Source organism: Toxorhynchites rutilus, chromosome 1, assembly GCF_029784135.1.
Source record: "Toxorhynchites rutilus septentrionalis strain SRP chromosome 1, ASM2978413v1, whole genome shotgun sequence".
In the NCBI taxonomy this organism is placed as follows: domain Eukaryota; kingdom Metazoa; phylum Arthropoda; class Insecta; order Diptera; family Culicidae; genus Toxorhynchites; species Toxorhynchites rutilus.
The window spans coordinates 30899507-30923894 of record NC_073744.1 but is presented as its reverse complement, the minus strand read 5'-3'; the positions used below and the strand labels follow the sequence as shown (position 1 = coordinate 30923894).

The 24388-nt window shown below is 38.5% G+C and overlaps 1 protein-coding gene and 1 pseudogene across 2 annotated transcripts in view; one reads left to right on the top strand and one right to left on the bottom strand.

Moving 5' to 3' along the window:
- Positions 1-24388, bottom strand: part of LOC129761815 (uncharacterized) — a 240108-nt gene that overhangs the window by 204893 nt on the left and 10827 nt on the right. The gene's annotated exons all lie outside the window — the stretch shown is intronic.
- On the top strand, positions 2245-2436 carry LOC129763846 (U4 spliceosomal RNA; annotated as a pseudogene).

The following is a 24388-nucleotide window of genomic DNA, read 5'->3' as shown; positions in this document are numbered from 1 at the left end:
ACAGCGTTTTTTCCGTGATGCAATTTGATGTGACACACCCTTTATGTTTGAAGAATTACATCGTTCAACTTTTTGATAATGATTTGGTGCCTCTGAAAAGGGCCGTTTTGTTTAGTTGTTAGGTATTGTTTGTTCACTCCAGCAGTGTTTACCGAGTAATGATGATAAAAGGAGGGTAAACAGACGTTGGATGGTGCGTATCAGATAAAAGATACTGAAGTGAAACGAGATATGATGAAAACCGCCATCTGTGATCTTAGACGAGATGCCTCCTGTGTTATGTATGGATGAAATAAAGTAAAAAAAACTCACCAATATAATATATAATAATTATCAATACCGACCACAATTATAAATTTTTCTCATCAGTAAAAACATGTAACTTTAATATAGAGAAAACATATTTGAAATGGAAAAGGCAACTTTCTTCTATAATTTGTACTTTCTGAGTGTTTATTCAACCCAATGAATGTTAATTGGACTAACAACAACTAATACTATATGTAGAGCATATGGGAAATCACTTTTTCTAATATTTCTTCACTTTACCATTTTTTCCCGCCATATAAATTTTCCTTGGGTGAAAATGAACACAATAAAACAGATAGCTTATACCAAATAACCCGTTCTCGAGCGAGAACACACCTTGGTTTTTGACGTAGGACTACGTCTTTCATTTCTATACCGGAGTGTAAAATCAAAGTTTCAAAAACGAAAGCGTTACGCCGGAGACCGAGATTTTGAGCGTTAATATCTCCTAAACAACTGAAAGAAATAGTATGGTAAACACTTCATTCGAAAGATAAAATGTCTACGCGTTATATACTTGTTACTTTTTGATCCAAAAAAAATGTTTTGATAGCCTTAAAATTGCTTTCAAAACAGGCTATTGAAATCACCAATCGGTACATAAGCGAGCTCCGCTCGAAATTCCACTCAGTTATAATTGTGCAGCGATTTAGATACCATCGCAGGAATAAATGGATGTTACCCTAACACAGACTCCAAAACCATGGAGCCTGGGGGAATCGGCATTGCAAAATGGATATAAGCAGCGGGTACTTTTGTACTCTTTTGCACTTTTGCAAATCGGAATATTTCTCTAACACAGACTTCAAAACCATGGAGCCAAGAAAAATCGGCATTTCAAGTTAGATACAAGCAGCGGGTACTTTTGTACTCGTTAGCGTTTTTGCAAATCAGAATGTTTCCCTAACATAGACCTCAAAACCATGGAGCCTGGGGAAATTGGCATTGCAAATGACATGCAAGCTGCGAGTACTTTTGTACTCGCTTGCGTTTTAGCAAACCGGAATGTGTTTTCCCAACACAGATTCAAAAACCAATAAGTTGGGAAAATCGGCATTCCAGATCTCGGCAGTACTTTTTATACCCCCATGCATTTTTACACTCCGGAATGCGTTTTGCTAACACAGTCTACAAAAGCGGGTACAAATGCAAAGCTTTGGCTCGGTTATTCAAGACTGCATGCCCCTTCATGTCGCCAGCTCACTGAACTTCTACGCATATCGTTTGATGATTAGGCAAATGTTGATAACTATTTGCTGCGATAACCACTACCGTAATACCTGTTCCTCAGAAACGCCGATGTCAACGTTTAATGATGTTTCCTTCGTTGTTTCCCCGTTTCATATCCCTCCTATCCGATCGATAAACTTTTACTTAGTCGCGGCAATACATACACACACTCTTTACAGATGCACGGGCCAAAGGTTGTGCAGTCCACTGATCATTCAACAAGAGCCAAAGGTTGTACCGCTCATGACAACTCTACACGAACTGATGATTGCGCCGGATGATGACCATTCTATCCTGGATTCCTCGAGTCGAGAAAGACGCACCACGCTAGATATGGGGTACAGACTAGGGAGCGTTGCTGATTAATGGTCAGCTGCATCCCAATAGGAAGTATCCCGTGTCGGGCACACGTATAGAGCATCGAAGACTGCAACATACCAATTATGAGAACACTTGTAATACTAACCTCGAGCCAACCGCGAGTAATCGGTTACATATTACTAACATAGTTGTAAGACAAAAATTGTCAAAATATTGGACTCCCGGCCCCGTCAGGCTAACGCCACATGTGCCTTAATGAAAAATATATTTTGGAAAAAAAAACCACTACCGTACTGCATGAATTGACCAAAATTGGGATTTGTTTGCAATTGAATTCGTGAATTGTTTCATTCATTCACTAGCTTAATCAATAATTTAATAAACAGCTTTGCGCAGCGTCGATATCGTTCCCAATGAGGAACATTCGAAGTGCGATTATTGCTAATTGAAAAAACACAAATTTACTTTAATTACTAAGCCAACGGCAGTCCTACGTCAACCTTGCGGTTATATCATAGGTATAATCCATGCATAGTTTTATTTATGAAAATTGAAATAAATCGTTTCATATATCAAGTCATTCATAACACAATTGCTACCATATACAATTTTACACTTACACTTGTGCCAAATTTTTCACAATACACGATCGGATATTGTAGTTCCAAATTTAAATTTTATTTGCTAGAATTAATCGTATCACTCACCTTACTTGCATATATTTGCAATGCCGATTTCTCCCAAGCAGCTTGGTTTTGATGTCTCTATTAGGGAACACATTTCGGTGGGAGCAAAAGTTCCCCCTACTTTCATGTATTTGCAATGCCGATTTCCCCCAGGCAGCTTCGTTTTGATGTCTCTGTTAGGGACCCGCCGCATGTGTCGTTAGTTTCGACCAATCAGAAATGGGTATTTCCGTTAGGATAGGGGTTGAGATTTTTCAATTGTTCGATAGTTAGTTTCATGACATATATTATTTTCTTCAATATAAATTTTTTTTATGGAGTACCGAATTTGATTGATGCTCAAATTTCATCAATTCATCATGAAATGACTGAGCAATAAGCGTTTGAAATAGGACAATTTTCACGATGTGCTCGATTTTCGATTTCCAATTTGTACCCCAATATGTTCCCGAAAGATGTAATCCTACGTCAAAACGCGTAACAAAACCGCGTTAATTGGGGAATCCGCGTAAAAAACCAGTTCACCCAAAATCCACGTAAGAATCGTAATAAGGTGCGACACTAACTTCCGTCGCACTCATTACTGTCTGTCTGCTCTGAGGGAACATGAGGGAAAAATGTAAGCTGATATTGCACAGGTTTCCCGTTTAAAAAACAGGAAGTGGGTTATATCTATGGTATAACCGCAAGGGTGACGTAGGACTATCGTTGATTTAGAGATCATTTGTTTGAAGTTGAATCTAAATCCATTCTGAATGAATGAATAAATGAATATTTGGGGGACTTCGAAAACGAGAGCGTTACGTTGGAGGCACAAGGTTTTATGCATCCAATATAGGATACGAAAAACCTTGTTCTTCAGAAGCTAACCTGCTAACTGTACTTGATTGACAAATCACAAACCCAAATGTATTATATGGATAGAAAACATTCATATAAACTCTTTCGCTTGAATGTAATTTTCAATTCCAAGGGAAACTGCCAGATTATTTTCCAGCAACGATTAGATATTTCCACATTTTCCTCGATACTGGAAGCCCACCAGTGGTTAATACTAACTCGATAACCACCTGTTAATAGTACTTGATTGAAAATATTTGGTCACAGTGTTACATGAATAGAAAACATTCAAATAAACTCTTTCACATGAATGTATTTTTGAATTCCCAGAGGAACTGGCAGATTATTTTCCAGAAATGATTAGATCTTTCCGGAACTTTCTCGATGCTGAATGGCATCCAAACGGAAAGAATTCTGCGCGTGTATGTGTCGATCCTTCGCCGTCCACCTCCTCCAGCACGTTAGGCAACGATGTTGTCTTGTCGATGTCCTCACGAAAAATGAATGTGTCTCACCACCAGAATATCGCTTAAGTATGCTTTTTGTGTGTGATTGAATCGAGAGAAGGTGTGGTTTACGATGGCAATTTGGAAGGCAAACTAGAGGGGAATGAACTCTCTGAGCTCGGAACTTTCGGCGACTGAGCAATAATCGATTGCGGGCGCATACAATATTGGATACGGAAATATCCTACTGATGGGGAAGAATAATCTTCAGAAGCTATCCTGTTAATTGCGATTGATTGAAAAATCACAAAACCAAATGTATTTGGTCACAGTGTTACATGGATAGAAAACATTAAAATAAACTCTTTCACATGAATGTATTTTTAAATTCCCATAGGAACTGGCAGATTATTTTCAGTAACGATAAGATATTTCCACATTTTCCTCGATACTGGAAGCCCACCAGTGGTTAATACTAACTCTATAACCACATGTTAATAGTACTTGATTGAAAAATATTTGGTCACAGTGTTACATGGATAGAAAACATTCAAATAAACTTTTTCACATGAATATATTTTTAAATTCCCAGAGGAACTGGCAGATTATTTTCCAGAAATGATTAGATCTTTCCGGAACTTTCTCGATGCTGAATGGTATCCAAACGGAAAGAATTCCGCGCGTGTATGTGTGTGTGTAGCGATGTCTTCCCGGGAAACCATTTGTGGCATCACTCTCCTCCTGATGGATTCCCTTCTGGCCTAAGGTGCACAAACAGGCTCTTGGTGACACCGTTCATCCGCGCTTTCATGATAAACGAAGAGCTTCACCACAACAGCGACAACATGCTCCAATCTCTGTTCAATTAGAACTGAGTGGATTTCCGAGCGGCGCTCGCTTATATACCGATTGGTGATTTCAATAGCCTGTTTTGAAAGCAATTTTAAGACTATTGAAACAAGTTTTTGGATCAAAAAGTAACAAGTATAGAATGCGTAGACATTTTATCTTTCGAATGAAGTGTTTATCATACCATTTCGTTTAGTTGTTTAGGAGCTATTAACGCTCAAAATCTCGGTCTCCGGCGTAACGCTTTCGTTTTCGAAACTTTGATTTTACACCCCGGTATAGAAATGAAAGACGTAGTCCTACGTCAAAAAACCGCATTTATTGATTGAAAAATCCGAGTAAAAACGCTTATTGAAAGAACCGTGTAAAATTACGATAACGTTACACATTTTTTTTCTTGCAATGATTTAAAATTTTGTTTGGTGGTGCATAACTCTATGCAATGAGCCTTCTGCTGTTTTACAACCCTCATCATCACAGGAAATGCACCAAACCCCAGAACTTGGGACGCCTCCAAAAGGGCAACGCGCCGAGCTTCGATCGCGAATCGGTTGTGTCACGCATTAGTGGCTTTCATTACCCTCCCGAAAAATCGATACCACCATTCCGCAAATCGGATTGCGTTCGAATGTGGGCACATCTGAGCGGTCGGACGAGTAATTAGAGCATAGATTGGATCGTGCCAGAGCCCAGATTCCCGCTCTACAACAACACACAAACAGACCCTGTTTTGCTGTGTTGTATCCCAATGCGGATAGGACGCGTGTACGATCTGCTGCTGGTCCCTAAGCGTTGCATAAAACATGCCACTCTGTGTTCCCTCACTCCGGCGATGACCAATCGCTGATTGCGGAGGCTATCGAGCACGGGGCTTTGACGTTGCTGCAAAAGTAATCTGTCTAATGCAACTTTCATTCCGCTGTTATCTATTGGAATTAATCGCTGAATCGGTCCCAACTCTGTAGGGTAGCGCAAGCTGCATATGATGCATTCTGGTGCCCAGGCCTTGGCCTGGGTCATGAATAAATTAAGTTTATTACCGCTGCACAATGTAACGTGTGGCAAATTGCGCGCGGCACCGGCCACAGGTTCGTGTGCGCTCCACGGACTTCCAGGGATGGCAATGGGTTTTTTCTTCTTCCGATGCCCCGCACATTCCATGATTTATACACTCTTAAATCACCATTCGCGCCAAATCATGCAACCGTGCTGAGTGACAAATATATGATGTCAATGCTGGCAACACTGGCAAAAGTGCGGACCTTCCGAACCGCTCGGTTCATATTTTGCGAGGAAAGGATATTGATGCCGAATGAATTAGCGAGAGCCAGGATGTTGCAAATGGCAGACATTTTACGGAAGAAATGTTACTGCCGCACATGAATAACGAATGGGCTGTCAAGATGAGGCTCCAACCGGGAGAGGGAACGGGGAGAGACAAAATGTAAATCTGGACGTCTGCAGATGAAGCCTGAACAATTGGAGAGCCCACTTCGGGCAAAACGGACGCGTGACTTGGGCAGCGAATTGCCGAATCGTTTGAACGTTTGACCACCGTATCGCCGTATTTTCGCGTCGTTGCAGATGTGTGGGGAATATAACTGCGGACTCGAATCAGTTAAACAACTCACGAGTTATTCTGGCCGAAGTGCATAATCGTTTCGAAAGACACGGAGAAAAAAAAACTAAACACTCTGTGCGCACTATCGAAGCATCAGAACCACACTCACCACACCAAACCAGCAAAATACAGGCCCATGGTGACCTTCATTTCACTGATTAAATCGCCATTGCCTTCGGTATGAATAATTTAACAGCAAAGTTATGGTTCCCCTGGAAGTTTTTTTTTTATTTTGTGCGCAAGCATAATGTTCTACATCGTGCACTTTACTTTCCGGCAACTTTCGGCGTGGAGAATAGGGTGGCTCTATGGACTGAATAAAGAATGAGTGAAAGAACGGAAATGTTGCATCCTTGAATGAACAACTTCGCAGAGAAGTTTTTCAAAGGTTTTAGTCAATTCGCTTGTTTATCATTTCGAATATTATTTTACAACTGGACGAAATACGAGAATTAAAATTTTAGTAGAAACGGCAAAGGCTTGTGCTTGAGCTTGGGATACGGTATATTTCCTAGATGATTCCCGTGATTGATTTGAAACGGCGAAACTGAACAAAGAACACACTGAATGCCGCTTTGGAGCAGCAGTTCATTTGAATTATGCAAGTTTCGGTGATCAGAACTTCAATCAATACCGATCCATCAACTTTTTCCTTCGTTAATAACTCAGCTGCCAAAACGTTCCAGTTTGAGTTTGCAACAGGAACCGATAAGTAAGGTTCTGACATATCTTCCACATTGTCAAATACGAGGGCAGTACGATAAATACTTGCAAAAAAAAAATTGGAAAAGTGGCGATTTATTTCTCAACATAGTCTCCTTTTAGCTCGATACCCTTGACCCAGCGATGTTCCAACTTCTTTAATCCATCTGAAAAATACGTTTTTTCGAGGTCTCCAAAGTAGGCCTCCGTGGCGGCGATGACCTCCTCGTTCGACTCAAATTCCTGACCGGCGATTGACTTTTTCAAGTTTGGAAACAAAAAAAAAGCCGCACGGGGCCAAATCTGGAGAATACGGTGGATGGGGCAGCAGTTCGTAGTGTAATTCGACCAATTTGGCAGTGGGGAATTTCCATTTTTTTCCATTTTTATAAAATCCGTGAACATGCCCGCTTCCACACACGGTCAAAACAAAACAGCGGCGTAGAGAGGGTACACAACGCCCCCGGCAAACTATAAAAATGGCGGCCCAAAAATACCACTTTCGAGTTTTTTAATTAGTTGTGATATTTTGATAAAACTAATAACTTATACCAATCTTCACATTAAGCAGTTTATTCGTATTTTGAAGGCTAGAATATAATTAACTACGTCACTTATGTTCTAGTCAAATATTTACCCTGCGTGCTTTAGCTGAAGCAAAATGATCGCAAAATAAACGAATTGCACTATCCTCATTTTTGTATGCACGTGTTTTTTCGCCTTCAGTCAAATACTACTGTTGAGTTGCGAATCAGTTTATGTGCTCTATTCCAGAAGATAAGTAGGGGAGTCTCGACCGAACACTCGTCGGGTGCGGATGAGTTTTTCTTTGCTCCGCGTCTGATTTTTTTTCTTCTTTGTTTAGCTCGTTTCAACCTGTTTCGGCTCTATTCGCTGCTAGGAATAGTTTGTTGGTGGAAGTTATCGTGAAAATGGTTTCTGGTTTCGTTGTGTTAATGGTGTTGTAATGAAAAAAAAAAGTTCAAATTCAGTTAATCAGTTTTTTGGTTATTTTACTGGATTATGGCGTTGTTTTTTTTTCAACTCTCTCGTGTACCGTGGTTATGTGTGTATGCGTGGTAGCTTGCTTTTTAGAGCATGTTTTTTACAGCAGTGATATTAAGGATGGAATCCACTAACCACTAATTCTGCCAGCAAAATGATCCAACTGTATCGAGAAACACCAATATCCCAGCTAAGTACTATTAACAATTTGTTATTTTTATAACCGATCCGAAATGCAATCCGCTTCAAGTCTCTCGGTGTTGTGTGCGAGAGAGAGAAAGTGTCAGTCAGTAGAAGACTGCGGTGATGGCGGGTGCGGCTGCGTGTGAGAGTGTGGCATTACGAGTGCGCGATCGTGGAGGATGACCAGCAAACATGTGATTGTATTGGTGTGGTTGCCTTGCTTCCCAGAACGGACTCGTTTGCTTCGGAATACCAAGGTAGTTTGATTCTTTTCGTCGGTTGACGTACAGTCGAGTTTTTGTGAGAGGATTGGATCGGAGAGCATATTTTGATTGTGCGATAGCTGACGGATGGAGGCAGGCTGTTTTGTTTGTTCGAGGCAGACGATTTCGGTCACGGCAAGGCGGAGCGGACGGTGTAGCCACGCCGGTGCAGTTCTATGTCGTTGTTTACTTCTCGCAGTTGCGTGAGATTTGTGCAGCCGCATTTTCGCGCGAAGTTGCATTCAATCTAGAGTTTTAGAAGATCCAATAGTTTTAGAGGTTTTTATATATCTAATATTGTCTTCGTGGTAAAGAGCGCATTGACGTCAACGTAACATCGATTTTCTTTTCTTTTAAATCTAGCTAGACGTTGACTTTGATGTGTATGTACAAGCGGCCATAAGATTTCCATGCAAGAATATTCAATGTAGTGTGCGTTTCGACCATGAGAATGTTACGGAGGTCGAGAGAAAAGTTTGAATTAACTTACATTTGTCTCTTTTGCTCACCCATGTTTTTTCTTGGGATTAGTAGTTCACCTTGAATGTCAGTGAGTTCTTCTTGTATGTATCTCCTTTTCGTTTTTTTTTTTTTTTGAATAGAGGATTGACGTTGCTTTTCCTTCAATTATGTCATTCTAACCCTTACTACAAGAACAATGATTTCGTTAATAATTGCTCGACTGATAACTTGAGAAATTGTTAGTTTTTATTACAAATCCAAATCGCAGGTATCAAGTTTTCCTTTTCAAGGTTCAAATATAAATTGCAAGACTAGGTTCAAGATGCTAGAGTCCCAATTCGGAAAACTTCCGTGATTTCCGTGTATTACAATGGAAGAGCATGACGTGCGACTAGGCACAAGTATTAAGTCCGATCCGAGTCTGATAAGACCTTATCAGGTGACCCTTCAATATATTCAATCTTCAAATGCATTTGATTTTCGAGTTTTTGCTCCGTTGAACAGAGGAGACTTTTCAGGTTACCGTTCAGCTGCTACGAAATGCATTTGATGTTCGAGTTTTCGTTTCAACGAGTAATTGGGTCCACGCTTACAAAATTAATTCACTTACCAGAGTTATGATCCTTTTGCAGAGACCTTTTCAGGTCACCCTTTAATATCTACACGGCTACGAAATGCATTTGGTTTTCAAGTTTTCGTTTCGTCAAGTAGTCTCTAGTTTGCGTTAGCATAATCACATCACTTACCACAGTGAATCCTGATTATTACCCCTTCCCACTAACAAACTATCCCTTCCATGATAAACGCTAGGGAACCACGCTATAGAGGCGACCCTTCTGGCCTTCGGGCGGCGAATATCATACTAACATTCCTACCCTTCCCCTGGTGACTGTAAGGACGTGGCCGGCGTCGTTATTGATCATTGAAAGCTCGAATCACCGAAAATTGCACAACGAGAATGATTTGCTAGTCCCAAGCGTCATTCTGTGTGTTCTTTGTGCAATTTGGTTGGTTCAGGTCAATCACGGAGAGCAACTACGAATTGTACAGTCTACCCAAGCTCAAGCTCAAGCTCTATTCCAGAAGATAAGTAGGGTAACACTGGGTGAGTTGGACATACGGGGTGATTTGGACCACCCCTCTATCTCAAAAAGTACGGCTCAACTTCGATTTTTTATAATGCCATCTCCTTCTATTGGTGAACCGTATGTACCTAACGTAAAAAAAACTTTAGTAAAATTCGACAGGTGGAAGGAAACGGTGACATGAACACAACAAGCACTTTGATTGTCAAAAAATGTGAATTTTCCGATGATTAAACAAACATTTGGTGTATTGTGCAGTAAAGTTCTGTTCGTCTACAGAAAAGGAACAATTTGATGCAGCGAAACTGTCAGTTTGATAACAATAAATGCAATTAATTGCATTTTAATTTTTGCATGTTGTGTGGGGTGACATAGACACGTTTCTGTGGGTGAATGGGTCCTACAGGTTTGAGGCTTTTCTTTGGTCTAATTGATTGCCAGATGCCGCAGAACTACAAAAAAAGGATGGGTAGACAGCGTTGGAAGGAGGGAGAGCTTGAAAGAGCAACGCAGGTCATCAAGAACGGATTTTCTTCTACCAAGCATCAATAGTGTTTGAAAATGCTCGAACAACAGTGAAAAGATCCATGCAGAATTCGAGATTTTTTTTTCTGGTCTGGTATCTGGCCAAGACACCTGGTATCGAACCCAGAACACTGTTACTGATTGTAACATTATCCAAAAATACTTTACATAAACATAAGTATGTTTTTTTCGATGAAACACACACTGGACCAAATTAACCCACAGACGGTCCAAATCACCCCGCATCAAATTTCAATGTCCAAAAATCATCTCTTTTATTTTATTATATATTTGGTAATTTGAAGCTTGATATAATGATTAAACATTATTGATTGAGAGAAAACAAGTGTAGCTCAGTACACAATGTGACATTTTTTATTTAGACCGTATTGGCTGGGAAGTATTAGGTATTAGGCTTTTATCTTCAGATATGGTTTCACGGCTAAACTAGAATTGCATAAGCAATGTATGTTTTCAACTAGGGTAGAAGTACCTATCATCGCAATAGTACTTATTATGGTAATACGAGTGAGTTTTTTATCAGTTTAGAAAGTATAAATTAATTTTAAAGGCGCTGATATGATTTTTAAACATCAAAAATCTCTTCTTTATCGATTTAGATACTTGATTCTATGCGAAACATTGTTCTTTAGTTGAAAAATATAGTTTGAAAATAGTGTGTCCAGTTGATGCTTGCTTCTTAGCATTTTGCTAAAGAATATGTGATCAAAATAATGAGAGTTTCATACTGTAAAGCGGCTGTTTTGATGCAAATACTGTGTAGACGCATGCATTACAACCTTCTTGATGTTGTGATTCGACCAATTTACACGATTTTATTGAATAAACTTGTATTTTTGTATAGTAATACAATTTACATTTACGTGCCAATTATCGCAATAACGAAAGCTGCCCTGTTCCTATTATGGTTGTAGGAAATCGCTGCAAAGCCGAAAATCAGAGTTGCTACAGTGATAGACATTCGTTTAGCCGCACTTGAAAAAAAAACTTGAAACACTTACAAAAATACTAGGAATGTTCTTTTTATCGGTAGTGGTAGTATATTTAAGTCAATTTCATTGAAAGGACGTGCGTCACAATCACACAAACACACAAGGCGGTGGATATAAACATTCAAACGTCGTTTTTTCCCGAGACATACGTTTAGCCGCAGGGCATAAAAATCGAGTTTTCGCATAATCACCAAGCCTTTATCTGTGTTTTTTCAAAAATAATTGGGAATGTTCAATTTACAAGATAAATATTAGATGTGCAACGTAAGAAGTTGGTCAGATTAGCGATTTACGTAGAACTTAAAGGATTGGCGAAAGGTATTCTATTGACCAGACTTCCTGTGCGCGCGCTTTATTTTCGAGAGACGAATATCGATTTTCTCTTCCTCACAACCCTTCCATGTGCAAGCGATGAGACCGGGCTTTAGCACACGAGCCTGGGATTGGCTATTGCTCTTCTCTTACATAAAATTTTGTGATGTGTTCAGGAAATGCCTCGTTGCGTTTCGATGCGAACGATGCACATGTGTTGTGTATACGAAGAGATGTTCGTGCATTAGTGCTCGCGAGACTTTCTCATGTACCTGACTCAAAGTGACATTTGGTTAGGCCTTCTGAGATCTCGCACAGCACGTAGAAGAGACAATGTGCTTTGAATTTCAGCGCGCACAGGAATTCTGCTCGCTCGGCTGCCTTTTACCTCGCTCATTTGTTGCAGACAGCTCCCAATGAGTTTGTGAGATGCGAGACTGGATAACGCAAAGCACACTGTCTCTTTTGCGTGCTGTGCGAGATCTCGGAAAGTCTACTATTGACGGAAGAGGGACGGAAAATAATAAAGATATTATGTGAACAAAAATTTTCTAATCGCTCGATCGTAACAAAAATTGGTCGATCTTAGAAAGTGGTACGGAATTTCTCTAAATAGTGTCAGAAATATGGAATATAACGACCAACATATGGGAACACCAAAATTACTTTGCGTCTTAAAGGTCGAATAAGACACGAAGCAACCAGGGAACAATGTCCTGCTCATACATTAAGGCAGAATCGGTTTTCCCAGTAACGAAGAGGCATATTGCGCGCATCTTGAATGAGTCACCAAACATCATGTGGAAGAAACTTCAAGGGAAGCCGAAACTGACCGCCACCCATAAGCAGAGCCATCTAATTTTCGCCCGGCAATACATAGAATGGAAACTAGAATGGAGAAATGTTGTATTTTCCGGCGAAAAAAGTTCAATTTGGATGGTCCGGACTGTTACAGTTGCTATTGGTACAATTTAAGTCAACGGCATGTCGTGAGATCGAACTCCGAATAGTATCTTCAATTACTGAAGGACGTTTTGATTGGTCATATTGAGAATAACGCTACCGAGGATGTCGTTTTTTCAGCAGGATTATGCATAGATCCACGTTTACAAGCAATCGAAGGCATGGTTCGCCGAGAAGGACATTCCGCTTCTTGAATGACCTGCTTGCAGTCGATTGCAATCCCATAGAGAACCTATGGAGAATCTTGGCCGAGATGGTCTATGCAAACGGATGACAGTTTGACAACATTTCTAGTCTTAAGGCAGTAATTCAGGAGTGTAGTGCTATAATCAATATGGCAACATTTTAAAAGCCGTCTGACACGATGCCAAATCGAGTTTTCAAAGTGATCCAAAATGGAGGTGAACATACTCAATATTAGCTACCGATTGGACTCGAAATTTGCCGCACAAATGTTCTTTTATTGAAATTTTAGGATGCAGCTAAACGAATGTCCACCCTGATTCCACATATTTGAATTACTTAGAAAACAAAAAGTGAATTTATATTTTTTTTTAAATAAATTCGATGAAAATAAACAATAATAGTCTTTTATGAACAAAACTGTACAAAGAATTGACTAATTTTTAAAAATATTGTGGAAGAATAGGGTGCGGCTAAACGAATGTCTACCACTGTTTGTTCCTACACCGCGTTTCACAACTATAGAACCACTCATTTTTTCTAAGATTCCAGAGATATGTAAGAACTCGGTTGAATTGAAGTATATAGTGTAGGATATAACAACTATCTTCATTTAAAAGACTGGCCATTTCAACTTTATTATTGTGTTCGGGCGTGAAACATTCAAAAAGCAAAAATTCCCTTGTTTCATAACTATAGAATCAGATGGAAAAACTCTCACTCCTTTGCAAAATTAACGTAATCACATGAATTACAATAAGTTTATAATTCGCAGGTCATCTTAAATTCTCAATCAGTTCAAATAACCCATTCAGGGTGGTTTTGACCAAGTTGCGTCATGTTGCAGTGTGTATCTCGTTCTACGCAGAGGATACTGCTCGTTTAAGCTCTTCAAATCACTCATACTGCTTATAAGTTGCATCTACTATTCGTACGATCACTCCTCATAAGTTCTTGATAGGGTTTTGATCTGGTAAACAAGCTTGACCATGACTTTCCGGATTTTATGAATTGATGTCAAATTACCCAATTATCACATTGTTTTTGATGTAAAAACATCAAACTGTTCATTCGTTCATTCGGATAACACAATAATAAAGTTCAAATGGCCTGTCTTAAATGAAGATTTAAATGAAGATACACCCATACCTCGCTATACAGCCGAGCTTTATACGGCATTCCGCTATAACGGCCCTCTTCAATTCAGACACGTTTTCGATTTACGACCTAAAATGTTTCGTTACAACGGCAAAAAAATTGAGGATTGGATCAAAAACCAGTTTTGTACAGAAGTGGAAAAATATTTGCGAGACAATAACTTAAGCAACATATAAATAAGCTATATTCCATGTAACATGAAGTTATTTCATTTTTGTTAATAGATTATTGCTGGTTTTCATGTATGTATGTCGTATGTATTGTATGTTTTATGTTTATGTTATGTATATATTTTTGATTCAAATGAAATGAAAATAAAAAGAAAAAATACATTTTGAATGATAAACCATGTTACATATTTAACAAATTTGGAACCGATCTGATTGAATTGTATGAATTTGTATTAGAATAATTGATTCCTTTTACGGTTTTTCGCTTTGCGGCCAAATTTTGTGGAACGTATCTAGGCCGTAATGCGAGGTATAAGTGTAGTTGTTATATCCTACACTATTTACTTCAAATCAACCGACTTATATATCTCTGGCAACTCAGAATAAATGAGTGGTTCTATAGTTGTGAAACGCAGTGTATTTAGTTATACGTTGTTATGGTTGTTATGCTATTATGGTTGTACCTCACGTTTTCACGCTGTGCAATTGCATATCATAGGGCGCTTTTAAACGCTCAGCAGTGTGGTGAAATAGCACTATGCGTGTCCGACCGAAGCATATTTGTTTGGTACACTCTGTTGATAATTAAAACTTAGGTGAATGGGTTAATATCCTTTGTTAAGTTTCTGAAGAGAAGCGAAAGCTGCATCACAACCCTCACTCCAGAGAGAGGCCCAGCAGGTAGTTATTTTCCAACCGGGAGCACTCAACAACAGTCTAATCTAGAGATGAAACGGATATTCGGATAATTCGGTATCCTGCCTATCCGGCCAACATTTGGTATCCGGCCGGATACCTGATATTAGAGAAAAATTCTCATTAACAGAAGATAAATCACAACCGGAACTTGTAATGCTTGTTAATTCTTTTTTGAATTGTAGTTCATTGAGTGTACCCTCTCTCAGATTATTATCTCTGAAGTTCTTAGTTTTTTAATCTTGAATACAAATAATTGGTTGATGTTCTTTGCATATTGAAATTATGTGGCACAAAATCTGTCTCAAATGCCATAGTTATCGTAAGAGAAAGTCAATGGAGAAAATCGATCAAAACAAAAGAAAAAAATGGTTGGGTCATATCTATGATATAACCGCAAAATTGACGTGGGACCTTAGCTTAGCAATTATTTGTTTTGTATTGATTAAATTCTTGTTTGAATGAAACAGTTCCCAAATTCAAATGAATTCAATATATTTGCTTTGCCATGTAAGGGCAATTCATGCATTGTGATAGATTATGTTCTTCGTTACAGGTAAATTTAATGATAGTCCTTTTACGTTTGGTATGATGCCTAGGACAAAATATGTGAACGGAAGGATTATCGAACGATTATTTTATTTTGCGTTTCCCTCTGAAGTTTGCATCTCTCAAGTGTACGTACTTCTCGAAGCGAATTTGCGAATTTGAATGAACTTGAAAGTTCATTCGCATCTACCGTCTGCACGATTCCTAAGGTTCCTAAGGTTCCTAAGCTTAGAAGATCGCGTTAATGAAACATATTCTAGTCTACACAAAGGCAAGCGAGTACAAAATTTGCAAAGCCCATTTTCCCAGAAACTTTGGTTTTGAACTCTGTGCTCAGTGGGAACAAAAATTCTCCCGACTTGCATGAATTTGCAATGCCGATTTCCTTCTGGCAACGTGCTTTTGGAATCTCTGTTAGGGAACACATTTCGGTGGGAATAAATGCTCCCCCTACTTTCATGTGTTTCGGCTTTTTCTTTTTGGCTTTAAGAGGATTTAAACTATTCAGTTCATTCGCCTCTAAAATTTCATGACATTTTAAATTTCATGGGCATTTTGCAATGCCGATTTCTCTACCTTGGTTTTGAACTCTGTGTTGGGGAAACACATTTCAGTGGGAACAAAAATGCCCCCGACTTGCATGAATTTGCAATGCCAATTTTCCCACGCTACATGGTTTTGAAGTCTGTGTTAGGGAATATTTTTCGGTGAGAACAAAAGTCCCCCTACTTCCATGTATTTGTAATGCCGATTTCCCCGAGGCTGCTTGATTTTTATGGCTGTGTTGGGGAGTCCGTAAATCGGGCCAATCAAAACGAGGCAGTTAGGGCGTTTAGATGACGCTTATCATTTTACAGTTATTCAATTGTTTATCTAATGAAAAACAACATTTTATTAATTGCGATATATGCGTGGAAATATTCCCTATCAATTGATGCAAACATCCTTCCGATACAGTAAGAAATGTTCGAGTTATAAGCATTCGAAATCCTTCATTTTTTCCTGCATGTTCTGTGTTTAGGTTTTCATTTTACCCCCCATATATTCCGGTTAGACGTAGTCCCGCGTCAAAATTAAGCAAAAATTGCCGAATGATGTATAATAAATAATGAGCCTTGTACAGAATTTATTGGAATTATCAAAGCTGCCTTCTGATTTGGGAATAATCGCATTATTGATTGATTATTCATTACAAATTGGGAAATGTTTCATTCTATCAAAACTTTTACCTGTAGTAAAATGACCTACAGGAGCCTTCTTGGAATCAAATGAATGCTGATTGATAAGGATAATTGGATTTACTATTGATTCGGTTAATAAAACACTATGGTAATCTCCAAAATCTTTGAAAAACAGAAAAAAACGATTTTTTTTCTTTCCAATATTGTTATCCTCTACACCTGCACACAAAAAGATAGAAACATTCAAGTATCACATCTCAAAACTCAAAATGAAAATTTCGACTTCGCGCTCCGTTCCTATAATTTTTCGTCGAGTGTAGAATTAACGACAGAGTATTGCATACTAGGAATTAGATTTAAAGTCATAGTTTTATTTAAAAAAATTATTAAAGTTTCATTTGAATCCTATCAACACTTTTTCCATGTGCCACCGCCTATTACCATAATAGGTACACTTATTACGAAACTCCAGGAACACTATTACCATAATGGGTACATGGAAGTCACATTTTCAAACATGTTTTTTACACAATCTAGTCGATTAATCATTGAAATATAAGTGAAAATCTTCGAGAACAGAGTTCAAAGTATACTTTCGTATACTTTTGAATTCAAATAGAGTATTTATTTGCAGATCTCTGGAATTTGGTGACATATCTCCTGCATAATTGGTACACTTACCCTATAACCATCAAATTCAATCAGTAATTGGAAAATTTTATAGGTTTTCAAATGAGCATTTTTCAAACAACATAATCAAATGAAAACATTAAACTTAATGTTGCTTTGTTAAACTTTAAAAATTATCTTAATGATAAATCGTCCTGCTCAAACCATTGTAGGGGTATGAGGTGGGACCATCATCATCATAATTTTCTCAAAATAAAAACATGTCTTCTCATCTGACATCCTTGATCATATCGATAAAATGTGACATAAGTCTTTCCAGTCTACCAAATAGAACATTTCAATGAAACTCGTGTACTGGAATAGGATCGTTTCGTCGAATAGGACCCTATGTTTTTGTGGTGTATTGAGACGATGTGGTATTTGAAAATACTTACTACTTGCTAAATAAATACTACTCAAATTGATTTCTGATCTCATTTATTTGTGTAAAATTTCTATAGAAGCTGAAAGAAATAAATAAACATGACTTTTTCACCTGACAAATATTTCTTATATCGCTGCCTAAGAAAATATTTTGCTAATCGTAGGTGTTGAACAGGTGAGCGATAACGGCTTTACTATCCATGTTTGCATAGGAGACGTAATCACCAACACCATTTGTGTTGGGAAAACGCATTTTTGTTATTTTTTGACCTACAAGGATAACCATGCAAATCCAATGAAATAATCTGTCCAGTTGAAGGATATTATCGTCAAAAAGAGGGCCTACGAGATTTGGTGCATTAAAACATATTTTTTCCATATGAAACACGCTTGCGTCTATTTATGTGGACAATCAATCGTTTCAATGAACATTTATTTGTACGCACAGCTAGACGTAATCACCAGGTTGCTCTGTTTGTAGCGTTAGTCGGTAGTCTTCAGTTGTTATCGGATAAAATAAAAAGTTGATGGGTCTGAGCATAGGGACACGGACGGGATCTTGACATAGGACTGTGATTGTGTGTAGTAATTACATTTAAATTGAGTTTTTCATTATTCAAAACCTGTATTTTTTTCTCTTTTGATACCTCAAATGGATGCCCTGGAAAAACCGTTTCCTGTATGTACTTTTATCCTTTAAATGGGTTAGATGACATAACGTGGTAGAATTCGGTACCACATTCTGTTCAGAAATGTCCACAAAAATACCATTAAAGCCATTACTACCTTTTTCTTCTGCTTATTCAATCATGCAGAAGAAGACAGAGTCATCATGTATCATTTTGAAACACAAGTCTAAATAGTTAAGTCCTACATTAATATAAGCCTGAGTCAAATCAATCTATGACTACAAAAATATATTATAGATTAAAATTGCATTATCTCCTTCGTTACCACGTTGTCCGGAACATTGTTTGTCATAACTTTATTGCCCTGTAGGATCGCGACTACTCAAGCTATCATAATCTGGGTATACCCTTTCGATCTTTTAAATCAGCAGCCATTCAACCCATTACTGCCCAGGTGTAGGTTATGTTTACTTTGCGACTTTTGCGGGAAACGCGAACTCTGCAAGCTTCAATACACAACAAAACAACAAAAATGACACTGACACAAAAAACACTTTTAAATAGTCATGTGGTATCATTTAAAATGCGCTTAACACTTTAGTTTCATCAAAAACAGTTTTTCAAAAACGAGCGTTTTTGCGTATTATATTTCATAAGCTGGGCACTAATGGGTTAAATTCTTTTATTGCATTTTTACATAACCAAACAACATACTCGATATTATGACATCCTGGACCACAATTACACAAATTGTTAGTGGTGAGACCTACACGATAAAAACATGAATTGAGCACAAATTTATTGGACAACATACAATCTTTATATATAAAAGAGAGTTTTTCCCACGTACGTATAACTCATCATCACGGGAGAACGGCTGATCAGATCTACGTCGTCCATTTATTTTGTGAATTTGTCTTTACCCAAATTAGAATGATAGAATACTTTGGAAAATATTTGAGATGATTGGAAAAATTCGAAAAAATTGACTATGCATACCTTTATATATAAGGATATTTAAAATAAAAAGGGAAAATTCGAAAATAAGAACTACGCATGTGTATGTTTCGCTGCGAAAATCATCATTTAGATCAATTTGACAGATCTGAACGCTAACATACAAACTCTCTTGAAGTATATTCGTTATTTTTACCATCCAAAATATTCTCTAGAAATACATTATATGGCAGAACAACGTTTGCCGGGGCAGCTAGCATAATATAAAATTAATGCCTATTATCGATAAATGGAGAATAATTTATTTTTAAACGGTTTTATTTAGCTTGTCCTGTAATCTGTTTGTATCTTTGTATGTTTGTATGTTTGTATGTTTGTAACATGTGTGTCTGTAGCGCTGACCCACATTAATAGAAATTTGACGCCCTTCCTGTTGACCGATTGATCTGAAATTAGGAACAAACCTTTATCTCTGTAGTCATTATAAAACTGCGTATTTCATGATCTTGAAAATCCAAGATGGCGGATCACATATTTTCTCAAAACCTCATCAATATGGGTTTTCCAAAACCCCATCAATATGGGTATCAAATGAAAGGGCTTCACTAGTAAAACACCGTTATTCATGAAAAATGCAAATCCAAGATGGCTGCCACTACGAAATGGCGGACTACATATTTTCTCAAAACCCTATTATTATGGGAATCAAATGAAAGGGCTTGGCTAGTAGAACACGGTTATTTATGAAAAATGCAAATCTATGATGGCTGCCACTATCAAATGGCGGGCTGCATATTTTCTCAAAACCCGATTAATATAAGCTTCAAATGCAAGGGCAAAATAGCAAATTACTTTATTAAACGGTTTTATTTAGCTTGAACTGTTTGTATGTCTATAGGGTTGTCCCACATTAATAGAAATTTGACCAATAGGAACTGACCGAATTTATAGAATACCTTTATCTCTGCTGTCATTTTAAAACTGCTTATCTTGAAAAATCCAATTTGGCCGCCGCTACAAAATAGCTGATTCCATATCATCTCAAAAAAAAAAAAGGTTGATTGAGATATGTGTATCAAACGAACGAACTTGACTTGGAGAACACACTATGTATTTTCTGCAACCCACCCAATATCGATATCAATGAATTTTTTTGACTGATAGAATAAAGTACAATGGTTTTATTGTAGAGAAATATTCTAATGAAACAGATAATGTACTAAAAACTAGAAAATAAAATAAGTAAAAGAAATCTTTTAAGTTAAACGGTTTAGTTGTGAATAAACATAATAATGTACTAAAAGCTAGAAAATAATTAGGCGAGTAGCAGTTAGCAGTTATCACACCTCTTCTTCATTAGTCTAGGGCATTGATAAGACTAAAATAAAATCGTGGGGCACGTTGGATTTCCATTATCCACAATTAGCACATCATATGTCCCACGATTTTATTTTAGTCTTATCAATGCCCTAGATTAATGAAGGAGAGGTGTGATAACTGCTAAAATCTGCTTCATTTAATATTGGAACAAATTCTTTTGCTCATTGTGACGCTCCTAGTGGACGGATTTGGAAATTTTTTTCACCCACGTGTCGGGAAATTCATTACCTTTCACCATGTATTTATGTCATATCACCAAACGATAGCATTTTGTAAACAACCGCCATGGAAGCCGAACGGAGAGATAAAATTGTGCACAGTTTTCTTGAAAATCCATTGTTGTCGGCATCTAAGCTAGCTAAACAGCTTAAAATGCCCAGAAATACCGTATGGCGTGTTATCAAGCAGTACAAGGAAACATTGACGACGGCTCGGAAGCCGCATTCGGAGCGTCGGAGTGGAACTGTCGACCGGAAACTGCGTGGGAAAGTCATCAAGGCCATCAAGAGGAATCCCAATCTTTCAGACCGCGATTTGGCCAATAAGTTCCAGGCCGCTCACAGTACGGTGCGACGAATTCGTCTCCGGGAAGGAATAAGGTCATTCCGAGCCAGCAAACAGCCAAATCGGACGCTGTTTATTTTTTTACTTATTTTATTACGTATCAACTCACATTATGAGCTAACGCCCGAATTTAGGCAAAAAGATTGCTCGTTGCGTCGGGGAGGAAGCGAGTGGATAGTGCAATCGAAAGAAGAAATACCCAATTTAATCGTTGAATTGTTAACGTTTTTTACTATATTCACTGTTCATGTTTCAAGCCAAAAAAATTCTGGATGAATTTCCTGGCTAATGATATATAACACAACATATGTCGCAATAACCATTTTGAGTAATATGCGTTTGAAAACTCTTAATAAATCGTTACATTTTTCGTAGAGTGACCCTCCTATATAGAAATCAAAGACATAGTCCTATGCATTCGACACATACGATGAGTCTCGAAGTCTTGGCAGGAGTAACCCCGCTTACTCTTCGGTTCACATAATTATCCTACAGATTTCTCATCCGTTGCAAGATCATGAATCCATTGGTGATCGATAACTTCGAAAATCTACTCCAACTGACTCCTCAGTCAAGTTTTATGTCTTTATACCATGAGTACCTTACCCACGACGTGCACCCTTCACCAGGCATCTCCAACCAAGTTTGTTTCCCATACTTTTGCAATTCTTCTGTCATTTTTGATCTGTCCATACGACAAAAAATCCATGGAATCCCAGATCATCTACGCTCCGATTATATTCCGCCGATATTTTCGGCAGAGTATGGGAAAGTTAGATTTGATAAAATGTTCTTTACTGACGGTTCATGCATAAACGGGTCCACTGGCTTCGGCATCTTCAATTAAAATTCCAGTGCCTCTTTCAAACTCAAAGATCCTTGTTCCGTCGCTGAAATGGATGATATATAATATGCTCTAGGGATCATTGAAACGCTGCCCATCGACCATTATTTTATTTTTTCAGACAGTCTCAGCTCAATAGAGGCAATCCGCTCAATGAAAGTTGGTAAACGCTCATCTTATTTCCTAACAAGAATAAGACATCTATTGAGTGTTTTGGTCGAAAAATTATTCAAGATTACTTTAGCATGGGTTCTCTCATTGCTCGATTCCGGGGAATGAGAAAGCGGACTCGCTAGCTAAGGTGGGCGCTTCAAAAGGCACACTTTTTGAAAGGCAAATTGCTTAAAACGATTTTTCTCACATTCCTCGTCAGGACACACTCGTTAGTTGGCAGCGCATGTGGAGTGAAGATGAGTTCGGTCGCTGGTTACACACGATTATCCCTAAGGTCTCGACGAGTGCATGATTCAAGGGATTGAATGTAGGTCGTGATTTCATTCGCGTGATATCTCGGCTTATGTCCAATCACTACAACTTAAACGCGCATCTTTATCGCATTGGGCTCGCAGCAAGCAATCTATGTGATTGTGGCGATGGCTACCACGACATCGAGCATGTTGTCTGGTCGTGTATCCGGTTCCATGCTGCCCGCTCTCAGCTCTCCAGAGCATTGAGGGCACAAAGCAGACAATCGGATATCCCCGTCCGGGATATCTTAGGTAGCCGTGATCCTGATCTTCTGCTCCATCTATACCTGTTCCTCAGAAACGCCGATGTCAACGTTTAATGATGTTTCCTTCGTTGTGTCCCTGATTCATATCCCTCCTATCCGATCTATAAACTTTTACTTAGTCGCGGCAATACATACACACACTCTTTACAGATACACGGGCCGAAGGTTGTGCAGTCCACTGATGATTCAACAAGAGCCAAAGGTTGTACCGCTCATGACAACTCTACACGAGCTGATGTCTGTGCCGGCCGGTTTGTGCCATTCTATCCTGGATTCCTCGAGTCGAGAAAGACGCACCACGCTAGATATGGGGTGCAGACTAGGGGGGCGTTGCTGATTAACGGTCAGCTGCATCCCAATAGGAAGTATCCCGTGTCGTAGAATTGAAGACTGCAACATCCCAATTATGAGAACACTTGTAATACTAACCTCGAGCCAACCTCGAGTAATCGGTTACATATTACTAACATAGTTGTAAGCAAACATTGTCAAAATATTGAACTCCCGGCCCCGTTAGGCTGACGCCATATGAGCCTTAATAAAAATATATATTTTGGATAAAAAAAATCCTATGTCAAAAAGATTTGGAAGAAAATTAGTGAAATGTCTGAAAAAGGTGCTCTGGATTTGTTGCGAGTCTATGATAGTACTTTTTTCCTGAATACTCTGGGATATGATAAGAACAGCATGTTCGTGTTTTTTGAATAAATTGAGTTTGTAAAGGCAATCTGCAATGTTGGTAATTTTAGCAACATGATTTACTGATATCACAATCATTCACATAAAGATGGTGGAGTGACTTACACCAAAATAATAATAAAAATAATTGCGTGATTTCAAGAACATCGCGTAAAAAATCACTTCAAAAAATTGCGTAAAAAAGGAATCCAATGTATTCTGATTTATTAAATAATGTCCGTGGAATAGAATAATGGAACACATTTGAGTCTGTCCAGTTGTATTTGAGCTCTACTCTACCATCGTGTTACCAAACTTAAATGCACCAAATGTATTCAGCGAGGCCTATGGAACTCGACAATACAACCGCCACATTTGCATGTCAGCATCACCGCAGTTCAGTCTTCACGAACCACATACCGCTGGCGGGATGTGGTTGCGGTTACATCCCGGTCCCGAATCGACCTGAACTGCTCTAATCAGATAGATTGGGTCAGAGCTCCAAAGAAAACGCATAATTGCACTTTGCATTGAGGCCCCAAATGTAGAACAAGCCTTGGCTCACGATAAACACAACGGGAGAGGATGGGGCTGGGTTTGTATCCAGCGCTTTCAAATCAATCGTTGATATTCGTTTCTGAACTGAGTCTGTTTGGATCGGTCCTCAAAATGGCCGGAAAACGAAAAATCCCCAACACCGTAACTTGAAGCTTTAAGAACCAACAAAAAAACTAACCCTCCATCATACCGTACCAACTGCGCGCTGCTGATGTGTACCAATTTGATATCGAAATCGGC